Source organism: Heloderma suspectum, chromosome 2 (genome assembly GCF_057233095.1).
Source record: "Heloderma suspectum isolate Gila_16-S chromosome 2, 16-S_ref, whole genome shotgun sequence".
NCBI classification, from domain to species: Eukaryota; Metazoa; Chordata; class Lepidosauria; order Squamata; family Helodermatidae; genus Heloderma; species Heloderma suspectum.
Genome location: NC_139459.1, coordinates 193,667,432 through 193,680,819, shown reverse-complemented (window position 1 = coordinate 193,680,819; position 13,388 = coordinate 193,667,432).

Genomic DNA, 13,388 nt, shown 5'->3' with positions numbered 1-13,388 from the left:
TATATTGCAATAATCACAAACTGGGTCAAGGCAGCCTGAGTATACATACTGGCAAGTGGTGTTGTCAGGGCAGGACTTTGGGGCAAAAGGCCACATAGGGCGGCCATGCATCCTCTTTTACAGAGGACACCCCTCTAATTGAATGGCTGCCAGAGAACCGTCCTCTGTTTGAAGGGATGTCCAGTCCAGTGCTGGTTTGAAGATAAAGAACCATAAGAAAGGAAAAGTTGCCCATCAAGAGTTACCACCTTGACAACAGACTGAACAGGCAGGCACACAGGTCATCTGGTCGCAACCTTCCAAACTATGGTGAAATGTACTGTATTCATGTTTAAATTATAATAATAATGTCTAAATGTGCATCTAGGCATATAAATTAGCATATGCAAATCTTATGCAAACCAGTATTCTGTGTCATCAGTATGACACCCAGCTCTAGTCCTCTGTGTTTTGTCACCGGCACATGTACATCTGACAGCAACTGGGGGAGGGCCTTTCAGTTGTGGCACCCTGGCCTTTTGAACTATCTCTCCCCTACAGTAGGACAAGTGCCAACCCTGATGGTGTTTTGGCGCCTTTAAAAGCTTATTTGTTTAATCAAGCATTTGCTGATTAATGCTTAGCTAACTAATGCTTAGCTTAGTCAGGGTTTCTCCTTTATTATGGTTTATCTCCATTTTAATTGTTATTTTAACAAACTTTGTTAATGAAAGGGTGGTATATAAATATTTTAAATAAATAAATAATAGCATTTGGAAGAGCAGTATGCCAGGTGCCAGAGGGGGGAAGGAGGAAATGGATACCTCCCTCCCCTCCTCCTTTCCTCCATTAGGAAGATAAGAGGGTGGGTGGGTAGGTGGGAGGAAAGGCGGAAAGACTTTAATTCTTTTGAACTACAGAAGAACTTGGGGTGGGGGGAATAATTAATTAATTAGTTTGATATACTGGTCCTTATTCAATAATATCTCTAAGCTGTTTACAAGAAAATTAAAAAGCATTAAAAAGCGTAAAATACATTATGATATGCATTAAAATACATAATAATTGTTAAAACAGTAATATAAAACATTAAAACCAATGAAAACCACTGCAACCATAATTACAAACAAAGAGACTGGACAGCACACTCACTCAGGGAAGGCCTGGGTAAATTAATGGGTCTTTAGTTGGCCACTAAAGCATGCTACAGCTGGCACTTTAGTATCTCTGAAGCAGGGCAATACCAGAGCAAAGACAATCCATATAGATAAATGAATAGATGCGGCAAGGAGGTGCAGGCTTTGTGATAGGAGCTATACATCTACCTTAGGCCTGCACGGCATTTGACCTGCAAAGCTGAACACATTCCATGCATAGTGGCCTGCTAGGATCTTGAGACCCCCCCCCCCCCAACAACATTTCTGCAGTGCTCAGCATGTGATCAGGGCAGGTTTTATAGCAGGGGTGGGGAACATTTTCCAGCCCGTAGGCTACATTCTCTTGCAGCTAACCTTCCGGGTGTCGCATATCTGTAATGGGGAGGCCCCTGAAAAAAGTGGGACCTCACTCTTTGTGACTGCTCAGCTGTTTCCTGAACTGCAAGCGGGAGGGGAGGCTTAAACCCTCCCTGCAATCCCCACGCCCCATCTCTGCTGTTCTGGAAACAGCTAAGCAAAGCAAAGAGGGAACTGCTCTGTTGGGAGACACCACCATGTATTTTGAGGCGGCAGCTTCCCATGGAGCAGGCCTCCTTCGCCCACTGTCTTTCCTATCGTAAAATGCACACAGCCAAGGAAGTCTTAGGAAACTGCCACTTCAAGGTGCTCCAGGTGTCTGAGGCGGCAGCTCCCGCCAGAGCCAGCTTCCTTCTCACCTTTCCCAAGAGGTAGGGCTTTGAGGAAGGGGCCTTGGCCAGTGCCTCTGTAGGCCAGTAGGCCAAATCCAACCACTGGCCAAAAGTTCCCCACAACTGGGTTATAGTGTCCCTGGGAGGCCACCATACATGGCAAGCAGGTTATGTTCAACTTAGTAGGTCAGAAGTTGCTCCGACCTGATCTGAATGTATGAATAAAACTAGTCGCTAGCTAACTTATTATTTGTGGCATTTGCATCCTTCCATTTCTCTGAGAACAGCACAGAGATGGGTTTCTGAGGTTGTCAACCCCAGGTAATAGTCAGGCCCAAACGTGCTGAAATTCAGATATGGAATTACCTCAGGTGCCTTGTTCAGACCATTATTTAGACATAATCAACATGGCTGTATCTCTCCCAACCATCCCCCTTCAGCTCGCCCCCCCCCCTTCTTCAAACAACCCTGTAGAAACTTGCATCAGGTAATCTTAAGGCAGGTACATTGGCTATACAGAACTGCTTCAGGGAACGGGACTAATAAATTCAGTTTCATTTGTGTATGACTTACGAAGGTTCATTTTCTCTCCTCAGGCATTTCTGTTAATGAAAGATTATTTATAAGTATGAAAGGGCAAAGGAACCATGGGGAAGAGAGTCGGTGAAAAGGTTTTGGAAGCAGGTGACCTGTGCGTTGCATCCTAGAGCTCTGCCAGAAGGCAAAAACAAATAAATATGATTTTTAAAAACAAAACAAAACAATCCCATTAGAATTTGTCATGATATTAATGCCCCAGACTGTCAGAACATAGAACTCCTTTTAACAAACGCAGACAGGGCAAAAATATGTATGTTATGGGATGGTCAAAAACCATTAAATCCAACAGTTTTTTGCCACTGATATTTTTTGCCATTTCTCACAAAAATGTTAATATTTTGTTTTAAAATATGATATTGATTAAATACATGTTGTCATTGCTTCTCAATCCTTGTGCAGGTTAAAAAAAAATAAAAATGTAAGCAAACTTTTGACGTGTGTGCTGCAATCCAACAAGTTCCCTGCAAGGAAGACATCGCACATACAGAAAAGCTCTTTTTGTGCATGCAATCCCCACTGAGAACCTACTGCATATGGGAAAAAACTGCAGAGCCATGAGCCTTCCATGAACATAAGTCCACATTGGATACCTCCTCACATTGACACACACACCCCAAACAGTATCTCATGATGTTTGCTAGAGCAAATCTGCAGATGTTTTGTCAGAGAAAGTAGAGATACGTTGTTTATTTCATTTTTATCCCACCTTCTGTCTAAGGAGTTCTGGGCCCTGTTTTCACGACAATGGAAGGAGAAGGAAGGAGCAGGTCACCTGCATTTTTGTAGGAGGTCCTGGAAGGGCTCCACAAGAGGTGTACATCGCATCATTCTAAGTGGCTTCACAAAAGTTACTTCGGGGAGTGTGTGTGCTGGAGTGAACATCATCTGAGTGGCAGGGGCTGTTCAACCAATAAGAGAGGCTTCCCCCACCTCCAGGTTCCATAAGGAAGGTGCAAAGTAGTTACTTCCCCTTCTGCGCATTTGTAAGACAAGCCTCCTAACGAGCCCCAAGCCTCATTGAACACAATGGGTGTTACTTCTGAATAGACACACATATGCTTGTACTGGGAAAGTGAGGCAGGGGGAGAACACAGGGATGGGAAACCAGCCCCCTTTCTAACCAAACTGATACTGTGCAGGATCTCTATAACGAAGATGTGAATTAGTTACTTCGTAAGGCAATAAAGTAAACAACAGGGAATCAGAGCCTCGAGATCGCACTTAACTGCACTGAGGGAATTGGGTTTTAAACTGCCATTTCAATTGAGGGGGATCTCTGTAAGTACTGATGTAGGCATTCAGAGGGCGAGCCTCATTCAGCACAATGGGAGTTACTTCTGAGAAGACACTAATGGGTTTGTTCTGGGAAAGAGCAGTAAACTAGGGATGTACGAAACTCACTTACCTTTGCTCCGTCCCTCCCCCCAGAATCCTCGACGGGGCGGGGAGGCGATCCGGTTCTCCCTCCCGGAATCCTTGACGGCCGGCTCCGCTCCGCGGCCAGGCTGCAGAGCAGCCGGCCTGGGCCATCCGCAGCTGGATTTCCGGCCACGGACAGCCTGGTGCAGACACAAATGGTGGCCGCCATAGCAGCCGCCATTTTCATCCAGCCAGACAGCCGTGAAAGGCTACGTAAGAATTTACGTAGCCTATCACGGCTAACCTCAACAACAACAACAAACGCAGCGTATGCAAATGGCGGCAGCTATGGCGGCCGGCATTTGCGTTCCCTATTTTTCGCCAATTTATCTTACATAAATATTTACGTAAGATAAATCGGCAAAAAATAGGGAACGCAAATGGCAACTGCCGCAGCCACCGCCATTTGTGTACGCTGTGTTTTTTTTGTTTTTTGTTTAGGTTAGCCGTGATAGGCTACGTAAATTCTTACGTAGCCTATCACGGTCAAAGGATGGCAATGGGCAGCAGCCCTGCCACGGCTGGCCAGGAGACCAGCCGCCGGAGCCGCTGCCGCCGCATCCGCCCCAGGTAAATGCCGTCCCGGGGGGATTCCACGGGGGGGGGCAGGAGGCCGTTCCGCCACGGATTCCGGGAATCCGTGGCGGAATTCTCTGCCACCCCTACAGTAAACACAAAGACGGAAACCAGCCCCCATTTGAACCCGTAGGGGTGGGAAACACACAGGAAACACCCCTTGACCAGGGTCAAGGCGAAAGGCACACCCCTGTGCCGGGCTAGCATACCCAAGGTCAATGCGGGGGAATCGGACTTTAAGCAGTCTCAGGAAATCCAGTTTTTCCCTGATAAGGTCCTGGGTAGCTGCTGGGTGGCCACGACATCTAGTGGAAACCCAGGTCAACATACACGGTTCTCCCCATCCACATTTTATCCTCACAACAACCCTGTGAGGTAGGTTAGGCTGAGAAATTGGGAGCAGCCCGAGGTCTCCCAGTCAGCTTTGTGGCAGAGTGGGGATTTGAACCTGGGTTGGCCAGTCCTAGGCTGACATGCTAACCCAGCCTTCCCCAATTTGTGCCCTCCAGATGTATTAGACTGCAACACCCATTGTTCCCAGTTGGAAGGGCCATACATCAGAACCCCAATAAAGAGCTTAGTAAACTTCACACAAGCGATTTGAACTCCAGTGGAAGATTGGATAAGGCTGATAATCAGCACAATTCATTCTAAACCTCAATAGTGGAAGCAAGTTTAATTTCTGGAAGGCTAGACTATGAATATGTATCTAGTTGGTATCTCCAAGCCTCTTCACACATCACATTTTTCAAGGTGTGTAGCTAAGTGTTTTATTTTAATGTAATACTAGCAGTGCAGTCCTATGGCTGGCTGAGGGGATGCTGGAAGCCAGTGAAGGAGGCCTGGCAGCAGGACGCTGCTTATTCTGCCAGAGGTCCATGGAAATCGGTATAGGCATCCCAGTGGTAGGAGGTCCAAAATGGGTCATTTCAGAGCATGTAGGAGCAGCCAAGGAACTACACTAGCCCTGGAGCTAAAACGACAAAGAGTTTTGTGGCGCCTTTAAGATGAACACATTTACTATGGCATATAAGCTTTCATGGACTACAAATCATTTCACCAGATGTATGAGGAGTTATCCTGAGCTTGTGTGTGTGTGTGTGTGTGTGCGCACACACACACACACAAACACACACACACACAGAGGGGTTTGGGGTGGTGGGTTGTAAACAGTGAGGTCAGAGGAAAATTAAATGCAGAAAGTCCTGAAAGTGACAATTACATGGCCATCACAAAACAGTTCTTGCTGATCAACCTGTTCTGGAGGGGGTTGCACTCCCCCTAAAGGATCAGGTTCGTAGTTTGGGGGTGCTCTTGGATCCAGAACTGTCACTTGAGGCACAGGTGAACTCAGTGGCACGGAGCACTTTTTATCAGCTTAGGCTGGTATACCAACTACGCCCTTATCTGGACAGAGATAGCCTAGCTACAGTTATCCATGCTCTGATAACTTCTCGTCTGGATTACTGCAATGCGTTATACATGGGGCTGCCTTTGAAAACGGTCCGGAAACTTCAGCTGGTCCAAAATAGGGCAGCAAGATTGTTAACAGGGACTGGCCTGCGAGCTCATATTACGCCAGTACTTTTCCAGCTGCACTGGCTGCCAGTCCATTTCCGGGCCCGATTCAAAGTGCTGGTGTTAACATTCAAAGCCCTTAACGGCTTGGGGCCAGGTTACCTGAAGGATCGCCTCCTCCCATATGTGCCTGCCCGGACCTTAAGATCATTATCAGCGGCCCTTCTCCGTGAGCCCCTGCCAAAGGAAGTGAGGCGGGTGGCTACTAGGAGGAGGGCTTTTTCTGTTGTGGCACCTCGGCTCTGGAATGAGCTCCCTAGTGAGGTTTGCCTGGCACCTACATTGTACTCCTTTCGGCGCCAGGTGAAGACCTTTTTATTTTCCCAGGCATTTTAGCTTTCTAAATTTTTATCTTTGCTGTTTTAAATCTGTATTTTAAACTCCTGTACTGCTGCTAGGTTTTATTGTGGTTGTATTGTTATATTGTGGTTTTAATGTTCTATATATTTTAAATTGTTTTATTGTGTGTTGTTTGGTTTTAGTTTTTGTGAACCGCCCAGAGAGCTTCGGCTATTGGGCGGTATAGAAATGAAATAAATAAATAAATAAATAGTGGCCAGACACCAAACAGCTGTTGCTGACAGCACAAACATCCTGGCACTGGGTGAGCTAGTGTGGTGTAGTGGTTGGAGTGTTGAACTGGGACCTGGGAGATTTTCAGACTGTTTTCAAACTGTTGGGGGGGGGGGCAGGGACTGGGAAACCTGGCATGGGGCGGGGAGTGCAAAGTTTCAGATAGTGATAGGATCCTGAGGCAGGGGCAATCTTCCTCTCTTGATTAGCCAAGACATGGGTGGGTTGAATGCCCTATAGCTGAGGATTCTCGTTTATTCACTTTGAATTTGAGATAGGGCAATTGCTCCTCCGGTGGAACTATCATCCCAACTTGATTCAGAAGAGCTGCTACTTTGAAGGTTGCTTCACTCAATACAGTTTTGGGAAGGGTCAGAGTTGTCTTGTTCTATTCCCCTGTCTAATTCCAATGTTGGATTTGGGCCTGGTCCCCAATCCACAGACCTTTGATGACAGCAGCAGGCTGCATGGACAACAACTGCAGGCAAGTATCTCTGCACACTTGGCTGTGGAACAGGTGACTGGTATCTGCAGGGCTCAGAAGGTAGAATAATTCTCTAAAGTGGGCAGTGAGGACCAGTTCAAAAAAACTGAGAAACACTGGGCGATCCTGAAAGAAACCCCAGCTGAATCAGTAGGACGAAGCACTGAGAGATCTGGTTTAACAGAGGCAGCAATTTAAAAAACAACCACCAAAAATATAACCCACTTTATTGGAAACAGATGGAATATGTCAAGGTGACATCAAAGCTGTGGAGGAGGTTTACCGAAGAACAGGCCAGATTGTGGGGAAGGCATCTGTTTTGTTGCGCTGGTCTTTCCCTCATTAGGCGAAGAGGGTCCTGGTCACACTGGACTCCTCCACTCCCACCCCAATTTCATTGCCCCCTTTCAGGAGAGCACAAACAAAATATAACCACATGGCTGAGCCGTGCAAAAATATGGCAGGAATGAGAGGGTCAAGTTACAGGCTCCATCTCTCTGCATGACTTGGATTTAGACAGACCTCTGCATCTGAGCCCCTTGTCACTCAGGCCCAAACTAGACATGATCATAGAATCAAAGGTTTGGAAGGAACCTACGAGACCATCGAGTCCAACCCCCTGCTCAGTGCAGGAAGCCGGGCGGATTCCCAGGTGGTCTCCCATCCAAGTCCTAACCAGGCTGACCCTGCTTAGCTTCCGAGATCAGATGAGATCAGGCACATCCAGCCCTTTTGTGTGTAGTTTTTTGGTAAAAGGCAGTGACTGAGTAGTTTGGGCCTTCAGCATCCCTACTTGTTTATAAACCGTGAGCCCACCTTTCCAGTTTTGCCATTTCAGAGGCAGCCCTATCATGAGGCACTGGGAAGTGGCTGTCCTGGATGATGGTTCAGAGGCACTAACTATTAAGGCTCCTTTTCCCTCAGCTGTTACCCCCAGCAGCCATTCCAGCAGGCTGAGCTGAGGGAGATGAGAGGGAGACCAAGGCCATTCCTCCAGCCCTGCCGAAATACTTAATTTCCCCCTCTTCCTCCCCATTCCTTTCTCCATGTGTGTTGTGCCTTTTGTAAACCCAAAGGGAGGGACTGTCTTAATTGATTATATGTAAGTCACTCTGGGAGCCTTTTTGGCTGAAGAGTGGCGTAAAAATACTTTAAAAGAAATGAATATTTATAAATATATTTATAAAATAAGGCCAGCAAAGTGGGACACAGACGGATCTGGCCCATGAGGTGGGGGGAGAGATACATTTACCAGCAAATTTTCCACAAGCTCCACTGAAATGGATGATAACGTCATCTGCCGCCCGCCCTTAGGTTTCCCTGTTCCCTCTCCGCTTAACTGCAAACCTCACAGTAGCTGGTGGAAAATCTTGACCTGGTGGTCTTATGGTGTGTTGTGTCTCATGCAATCTCCGGTCTCTCCATGCTAACCACTACACTGCCCTTTGCCTGATCTCTATTCTCTGACTGTTGGCCGATTGTAATAAAGTGGGTATTATGCTATTTGTTGCTGCTCTTTGGGGTGCATATGCGTGTACGCATAGATGGATATAGATCAACACAGTTGCCTGCATCTTTTGGACTCTCCTTGGGGACATGGCTATGGAAACCATCATGATGAGCACCTGAACTTCACAATTTACCACTACACCACCTTAACTGTATAAGAAACACTGCAGATGGTGTGTTGGGCTCCACGTTAATTAATGTAAGGGGCTGTCGATTGGATTTTCTACCACAGGCACCAAAATGTCATGGGCCAGTCCTGATGGTGTCCACTGCATGACATATGCTAAAAACATCAGACAGGTAAAAGAGCAAAGCGGCCCCAAGGACCAATTTGTTAGACTATTCTGAGACTTCTTTTAAAAATAGATACAGACTCTTTTTCCCCAGTATAAACTGAACCAGTGCATGATGAACTGAATGTATGGATCAGAGAACCACATAGCTTCCTTGCATGATCTGGTACACAAATATTTTACGTACAGCTCACAGACCACAAGCCAGAGATTTGCATTTGTGAAGCCTGTCCTGCATTCAGTCAATGGTACAGCTAGGGCTGGGCCTTGGGGCCAAAGTCCAGGGCTCAGCAGCCCAGGGCAGACCCAGATGACCACCCAGAGAGCAGCAGGTGATGAGGGCATCAGGGCAGTGGAAGCAAATTCCATTTTATTCCTGTAGCCATGATGGTGCTATGGTTTAAGAGAGCTTAAAATGCAAACTGCACATGCCCAGATATATATTTTTTTTAAATATCAGTGCTGACAAACAGTTTTGTAGTTGTTCTAACATATATCAGGAATGCAGAAGCAGTTGTAAAGCATGGAATGGTGCCTGGGAGGGGCGGGGGAGAGAAATGTTAGTTGTGTGCTTCACAACTGAAGTAATACACATCGCCATCTAAAGGGGGGGGCATAAAATCATTACTTCCAGGGTCTAAAATTACCTAGCTGCAGCACCACTGCATTCAGAAACGATGAGTTAACTATGTATCTTTTAAGTACAGCCCACCTTCCTACCTCCTCGACTCCTGTCTTCTTGTGGACTAGTGAAACCCTGTAGCAGGTCTTTCTTTGGAGCTCTTCCAGGGAGATTTATATATCCTTAAATAAACCAGTGTGAAATGTGAAACCAGTAGTCAAGATTCAACAGACAATGCAAATTGCTAAGCCACATGACTAGCATGTAGTGTAGTAGAAAGAGCTGAACTTAGAATGACGGCAAACCAAATTCAAATCCTTGGCAAGCTATGATGCTCACTGGGTGACATTGGGCCAATCGCTATCTCTCAGCCTAACCTACTTTGCAGGGTTATTGTGAGGATAAGGAGGGATGGGACTGGAATAGACATAAAGAAATCAGAAAGAAATCCACAAAGTTTCATTTCTGTAATAAGAGGTGCTAGAGCTTAAACCAGCCAAGCCAGACCTTCTGGTCTCAAAGCCTTTTCCCCAATCTCAGATGTGTGAGGAGAAGGTATTCTGTGTATGTCTATAGGCACTCTCCACTTCATACTGTTGTCCACCATGTATGGGGCTGAGCACTGTTGAATATAGGCTCTAGGTAAGGTCTGGAAATAACAGGCCATGGAAAGGCTAAAAGAGAGAGACAGAGAGTGTGTACGTGTGTATAACTACTGCACCCATGTGAAAGAAGTGCAGAAAGACCAGCGCTTATTTCAAACCTGCTAGCCACACGGGCCAGCAAAGTGACCCTGAAGGATGGAGTAGTAGAAAGCCCTACTCCAGTTCAGCTTCTTTTGCACTGGAAGAATGCAATGCCTGTAGAAAAGAATTATAGCTCTTCTACAATGAAAGAGTAAGACGTGAACAATGCCTCTAAAGATGAAGCATACTTTCATTTTTGAGATTATGCACACACACATATTTAAAATATTTTGAGCGGTTCAAAAAGATGTCCCTAACTAATTGAGTGACAGATTTTATTTTATTTTGGGTACATAATTTGTCCTACATGTACTTACAAAAACTGTGGGATGTGGTGGTGCCACAGATATTGGGGTAGAAGTCCCAGGCCCCACCCAGCAGAATAAGCATGAGGACCCCCAAACGTGGCAGCAGCACTGGCTTACTACATTTTGAAGTAAATGAAGTAATACATATGACCATCTAAAGAGGGGGGAGGGGCTACAACTATTAGGTCCAGAGTCTCCAATTACCCAACTGTACCACTGTGCAGGTGGTGGGCCTCATCTTAAAAGAGGCATTCCCTGCTTTGTGATACAGAAGGCGGCAAGCCTCTTCTAAACACTAGTTCTAGCCTTGGGAAGAAAGATTGTACAGAGAGCCATTCTTAGGGCATCTCTACACTAGCCTAAAATCCTGCATTTAAGACAGGTCTTTCTGCTTCCATTAGAAATGCAGGATCACAACGACTCCCTTTTTCACCTGCTTCCTTTTCCCCCTCCCCTTTCCCCCTCCTTCTCCCCATATGTGAGTCTTCCATTATCTTTCATTGATCTCGCTCTTTTTGCCACTTCTACTCTTTTCACAGAGGAAACTCAAGCAGAACACAACCGGGTACTTTGATAGCTCATTATCTGCAATCTATTTAAAAAGGGAACAAAGGGCATTTAGTGCAGGAGACACCCTGGAAGGTCACGGCCTCATGTACAGAGCCTTCAAAACTTCCCTGAAGGAGCACTCTCAATCGCAGGATAAAAGCTCCATGTGAAGAAAGCCTCAGTGGCTTTTCCAGCTACAAATCATGCTGCCTTGGAAACTTACCCAAGGGCAAATTAGGGATGTGCAAATCAGCAAAACGTGAGCTTGTTGAGATTCTCCTAATTCTTCTTCTAAGCTTGCTCCAACTCATGTCCTTATCAGATTGCAAGCTTTGTTTTTTTCTGTTTGCACAAAAGAAATGAGCACATTTTCATGCACATTTTTCCTAAATCGACACATCAATTGTGCACATTTTTAAAACGTACACATTTTCCCCCATTGACTAGAGTGTTTGTGCGCATTTTCCAAAAGTACTCATTTTTTCATGCACATTTTTCAAATGCATGCACATTTTGGGGGTCCACAAATTACTATGCAAGCTCAGAAATGTAGACTTCAACCACAGATTGCATCCAAGTGAATGTTTGGGTCCGGGAGATACAAATTTGGGTACATTCTGGTCAAAAACAAACTGATACCAATTTCTCATACATCCCTAGTGCAAACTTGAACATATTTTGTAAGTAGGCTTGCCAGGTCTCCAGTCCTCACCTGGTTTCCAGTCTTCGCCCTGAGTGTCCAGGTGGGAGTAGGCCAAAATTTCCAGGCAAGAGCTTTCCACAGGCTGTGTTTCTCCCCCACCGCCCACCCCCGCCCTCAACAGAAGGAGGTGGGCACCCCCTTCTCCTGTATGGTCCTCTCAGACAGCATCCACAGCATGCATCCTTCTCTCGCCAGCCCAATCTTGGCAGTGTGGAGAGTGACCCAGGATTGTTGGGTTGGCCTGGCGGGTATTATGACAGGGCAGAGTGGGAAGGAAAGAGAGAGAACGAGGAAAGAAAAGAGCGGGAAAGGGGTGAAAGTAGGGAAGAGGGAGAAAAAGGCAACAGTGGGAGGAAGAAAAGGGGGGGAAGACACGATGAGAGAGAGAGAGAGAGAGAGAACGAGAAAATGGCCGGGAGGAGGCCCAAGAAGGCGACCCTCCAGAGATCATTTTGAAAGACAACTGAGCCCCAGCACTTGATTTTTCAGGGACAGAGAGCTGAGCATATTATTATTGTTATTGTTATTGTGATAGAATACACATTGGCATTATTTGCTTGTGTGTGCCGGATGCCACTTTTAAATGTTGGGATATATACGGCACTCCTATGTAGGTGTACTCAGAAGTAAGTCTCACTGAATTCAATGGGACTTACTCCCATGTAAGCATGTGTATGTGTATGAGAATTGGTTTTTCTCTCCTCCCCACCCTCCTTTGCTTTCAATGTTGGAGAAGCCAATTCTAGAAATTACTTTATCTGCGTTGTTCCTATGGATACATTTGTGGGTGGGGTGTGTGTATGTTGAACTGTTTGTAAATTTGTGCCTGGAATCCATTTTGTTTTGCTATATAATGTGTCTGAGACACATTGTGAACATGTGGTGTTAAAAATCCTTTCTTTCTTTTTGGTGGTGCAAGTTGACAGATATTCCTGGCTGAAGACCTCCTGTTTAATATTTGCTGGGCCACACTTTAGAAAAAACAACCCTGTGGTTAAGTAACCCAAACTCTCTGACTTACAGTTATAGACTCTTAATAGCCTGCTGCCTCAGTTTGCCTGCATGTGAAATGGGTTTCCTGGTCTCCCATCTCCCTATAATTTAAATCTTGGAGAACCCCTCTGACATCACTAGGGCCCACCCCCGTGACATCACCAAGCACCATCCCTAGGTCTCAGGTTTGGCCCCTGAAATCTCAGGGCCTGGGATGTTCCAGACCTGGCACCCTATTTGTAAGAGTTGGAGAATCTTTCTGTCCAACCTGGATTTTAGTCAGGGTTAGGGAAATAGAGAGTTAAAAAAAAAGAAGCCAAATGTTCAAAATATAAAATACACAATTCATGCATCAGTGTATAACCTACTTAATACAATTCACAATAAAGCAAACAATACAAATGGTTATATAGCAGCTTGAAACATATAGACCCAGTTCACATGGCATAGCAGCAAATTGTGAGTTATTTAACCCACAATTTGCACCGCCTGTGAGCTGCTTCTGGTTGCTGTAACAACTGCCAATCAGAAGTTGTTAGCGTAACATGCAAACCTGGACCAATGGGTTGTTAGGGGCTAGACAACCCAGCGGTTAACCCATGGTTTGTTG